Consider the following 5,241-nt stretch of genomic DNA (forward strand, 5'->3'; position numbering starts at 1 on the left):
AGTATGAAACAATTGCTTGGCTTGTCATCGGGGTTGTGCATGATTTAAATATTCTGTGTGGTGAAGATAGAGCATAGCCAGACTATATGATTTTGTAGGGATAACTTTCTTTGGCAATGTTATTTTGAGAAGACATGATTGCTTAGTTAGTATGCTTGAAGTATTATTATTTCTATGTCAATATTAAACTTTTATCTTGAATCTTTCGGATCTGAACATTCATGCCACAATAAAGAAAAATTACATTGAGAAATATGTTAGAAAGCATTCCACATCAAAAATTCTTCTTTTCTCATTTACCTGCTCGAGGACGAGCAGGAATTAAGCTTGGGGATGCTTGATACATCTCCAACGTATCTATAATTTTTTATTGCTCCATGCTATTATATTATCTATTTTGGATGTTAATGGGCTTTATTTTACACTTTTATATAATTTTTTGGGACTAACCTACTAACCGGAGGCCCAGCCCAAATTGTTGTTTTTTTGCCTATTTTAGGGTTTCGAAGAAAACGAATATCAAACGGAGTCCAAACGGAATGAAACCTTCGGGAACGTGATTTTCTCAACAAACGTGATCCAGGAGACTTGGAGTGGGCGTCAAGAAATGATCGAGGAGAGCACGAGGTAGGGGCGCTCCTACCCCCCTGGTCACGCCCTCCACCCTCGTGGGCCCCTCGATGCTCCACTGACGTACTTCTTCCTCCTATATATATCCACGTATCCCCCAAACATCTAGGAGCACCACGAAAACCTAGTTCCATCGCTGCAACCTTCTGTACCCGAGAGATCCCATCTCGAGGCCTTTTCCGGAGCTCCGCCAGAGGGGGCATTGATCACGGAGGGCCTCTACATCAACTCCATGGCCTCTCCAGTGATGTATGAGTAGTTTACTTCAGACCTACGGGTCCATAGTTATTAGCTAGATGGCTTCTTCTCTCTCTTTGGATCTCAATACAAAGTTCTCCTCAATCTTCTAGGAGATCTATTCGATGTAATCTTCTTTTGCGGTGTGTTTTTCGAGATCCGATGAATTGTGGGTTTATGATCAAGTTTATCTATGAACAATATTTGAATCTCCTCTAAATTCTTTTATGTATGATTGGTTTATCTTTGAAAGTGTCTTCGAATTATCAGTTTGGTTTGGCCGACTAGATTGATCTTTCTTGCAATGGGAGAAGTGCTTAGCTTTGGGTTCAATCTTGCGGTGTCCTTTCCCAGTGACAGCAGGGGCAGCAAGGCACATATTGTATTGTTTCCATCGAGGATAAAAAGATGGGGTTTATATCATATTGCATGAGTTTATCCCTCTACATCATGTCATCTTACTTAAAGCATTACTCTATTCTTATGAACTTAATACTCTAGATGCATGCTGGATAGCGGTCGATGTGTGGAGTAATGGTAGTAGATGCAGAATCGTTTTGGTCTACTTTTCGCGGACGTGATGCCTATATACATGATCATACCAAGATATTCTCATAACTATGCTCAATTCTATCAATTGCTTGATAGTAATTCGTTTACCCACCGTAATACTTATGCTCTTGAGAGAAGCCACTAGTGAAACCTATGGCCCCCGGGTCTATCTTCCATCATATTAATCTTCCAACACTTCATTATTTCCTTTGCCGTTTATTTTACTTTGCATCTTTATTTCTCTTTATCATAAAAATACCAAAAATATTATCTTACCATATCTATCAGATCTCACTCTCATAAGTGACCGTGAAGGGATTGACAACCCCTTTATCCCGTTGGTTGCGAGGTTCTTATTTGTTTGTGTAGGTGCGTGGGACTCGAGCATGATGTCCTACTGGATTGATACCTTGGTTCTCAAAAACTGAGGGAAATACTTACGCTACTTTGTTGCATCACCCTTTCCTCTTCAAGGGAAAACCAACGCATTGCTCAAGAGGTAGCAGTACACATCAATAACATGTATATCACATATACCTTTGTTCAATTTGCCATCCTTCTTATCCGCCAAATACTTGGGGCAGTTCCGCTTCCAATGACCAGTCTGTTTGCAGTAGAAGCACTCAGTCTCAGGCTTAGGTCCAGACTTGGGTTTCTTCTCCTGAGAAGCAACTTGTTTGCCGTTCTTCTTGAAGTTCCTTTTCTTCTTCCCTTTACCTTTTTTCTTGAAATTGGTGGTCTTGTTGACCATCAACACTTGATGCTCCTTCTTGATTTCTACCTCCGCAGCTTTTAGCATTGTGAAGAGCTCGGGAATCGTCTTATCCATCCCTTGCATATTATGTTCATCACGAAGCTCTTGTAGCTTGGTGGCAGTGATTGAAGAACTCTGTCAATAACACTATCAATAGGAAGATTAACTCCCAGTCGAGTCAAGTGGTTATGGTACCCAGACAATCTGAGTATATGTTCACTGACAGAACTATTCTCCTCCATCTTGCAGTTTTAGAACTTATTGGAGACTTCATATCTCTCAATCCAGGCATTTGCTTGAAACATTAACTTCAACTCCTGGAATATCTCATATATATGCTCCATGACGTTCAAAACATTGTTGAAGTCCCGGTTCTAAGCTGTAAAGCATGGCACACTGAACTATCGAGTAGTCATCAGCTTTACTCTGCCAGACGTTCTTAACATCATCAGCAGCATCTGCAGCAGGCCTGGCACCTAGCAGTGCTTCCAGGACGTAATTCTTCTGTGCAGCAATGACGATAATCCTCAAGTTACGAACCCAGTCCGTGTAATTGCTACCATCATCTTTCAACTTTGCTTTCTCAAGGAACGCATTAAAATTCAACGGAACAACAGCACGGGCCATCTATCTACAATAACATAGACAAGCAAAAATACTATCAGGTACTAAGTTCATGATAAATTTAAGTTCAATTAATCATATTACTTAAGAACTCCCACTTAAATAGATATCCCTCTAATCATCTAAGTGATCACATGATCCATATCAACTAAACCATAACTGATGATCACGTGAGATGGAGTAGTTTTCAATGGTGAACATCTCTATGTTGATCATATCTACTATATGATTCACGCTTGACCTTTCGGTCTTAGTGTTCCGAGGCCATATCTGTATATGCTAGGCTCGTCAAGTTTAACTCGGGCATTCTACGTGTGCAAAACTGTCTTACACCCGTTGTAGATGAACATTGAGCTTATCACACCCGATCATCACGTGGTGTCTCGGAACGACGAACTTTGGCAATGTTGCATACTCAGGGAGAACACTTTTACCTTGAAATTTAGTGAGAGATCGTCTTATAATTCTACCGTCAACCAAAGCAAAATAAGATGCATAAAGGATAAACATCACATGCAATCAATATAAGTGATGTGATATGGCCATCATCATCTTGTGCCTTTGATCTCCATCTCTAGAGCATCGTCATGATCACCATCGTCACTGGCGCGACACCTTGATCTCCATCGTAGCATCATTGTCGTCTCGCCATCTATTGCTTCTATGACTATCGCTACCGCTTAGTGATAAAGTAAAGCAATTACAGGGCGATTGCATTGCATACAATAAAGTGACAACCATATGGCTCCTGCCAGTTGCCGACAACTCCGTTACAAAACATGATCATCTCATACAATAAATATAGCATCATGTCTTGACCATATCACATCACAACATGCCCTGCAAAAACAAGTTAGACATCCTCTACTTTGTTGTTGCAAGTTTTACGTGGCTGCTACGGGCTGAGCAAGAACCGTTCTTACCTATGCATCAAAACCACAACGATAGTTCGTCAAGTTAGTGTTGTTTTAACCTTCACAAGGACCGGGCGTAGCCACACTCGGTTCAACTAAAGTTGGAGAAAATGACACCCGCTAGCTACTTGTGTGCAAAGCACGTCGGTAGAACCAGTCTCACGTAAGCGTACGCGTAATGTCGGTTCGGGCCGGTTCATCCAACAATACCGCTGAACCAAAGTATGACATGCCGGTAAGCAGTATGACTTGTATCACCCACAACTCACTTGTGTTCTACTCGTGCATATAACATCTACGCATAAACCTGGCTCGGATGCGACTGTTGGGGAACGTAGTAATTTCAAAAAAATTCCTATGCACATGCAAGATCATGGTGATGCATAGCAACGAGAGGGGAGAGTTTCGTCTATGTACCCTCGTAGACCGTTAAGTCGAAGTGTTATGACAACGCGGTTGATGTAGTCATACGTCTTCACGATCAACCGATCCTCAGTGCCGAACGTACGACACCTCCGCATTCAGCACACGTTCAGCTCGGTGACGTCCCGCTAACTCACGATCCAGTAGAGCTCGAAGGAGAGTTTCGTCGGCACGACGGCGTGGTGACGATGTTGATGAAGCTACCGTCACAGGGCTTCGCCTAAGCACCGCTACCTTATGACCGAGGTGGATTATGGTGGAGGGGGGCACCGCACACGGGTGGGAGAGATCAATGATCAACTTGTGTGTTCTAGGGTGCCCCCCGCCCACATATATAAAGGAGCAAGGGGGGAGGCTAGCCGGCCCTGTAGGGCGCGCCAGGAGTAGGAGTCCTCCTCCTAGTAGGAGTAGGACTCCCCTCTTTCCTACTCCTACTAGGAGGGGAAAAGGAAGGGGGAGAAGGAGAAGGAAAGGGGGGTGCCGCCCCCCTCCCTTCCTAGTCCAATTCAGACCAGAGGGGGAGGGGGCACGCGGCCTGCCCTGGCCGGCCCCTCTCTCTCTCCACTAGGGCCCAACAAGGCCCATTAACCCCTGGGGGGTTCCGGTAACCCCTCTGGCACTCCGGTAAAATACCGATTTCACCCGGAACTCTTCCTATGTCCAAATGTAGGCTTCCAATATATCAATCTTTATGTCTCGACCATTTCGAGACTCCTCGTCATGTCCGTGATCATATCCGGGACTCCGAACTACCTTCGGTATATCAAAACATATAACTCATAATACCGATCGTCATAGAACTTTAAGCGTGCGGACCCTACGGGTTCGAGAACTATGTAGACATGACCGAGACACGTCTGCGGTCAATAACCAATAGCGAAACTTGGATGCCCATATTGGTTCCTACATATTCTACGAAGATCTTTACCGGTCAAACCGCATAAGAACGTACGTTGTTCCCTTTGTCATCGGTATGTTACTTGCCCGAGATTCGATCGTCGGTATCGCAATACCTAGCTCAATCTCGTTACCGGCAAGTATCTTTACTCGTTCTACAATGCATCATCCCGCAACTAGCTCATCAGTTGCATTGCTTGCAAGGCTTAT

Source organism: Triticum urartu, chromosome 6A (assembly GCF_056163025.1).
Source record: "Triticum urartu cultivar PI428250 chromosome 6A, HENAU_Tu73, whole genome shotgun sequence".
Lineage (NCBI taxonomy): Eukaryota > Viridiplantae > Streptophyta > Magnoliopsida > Poales > Poaceae > Triticum > Triticum urartu.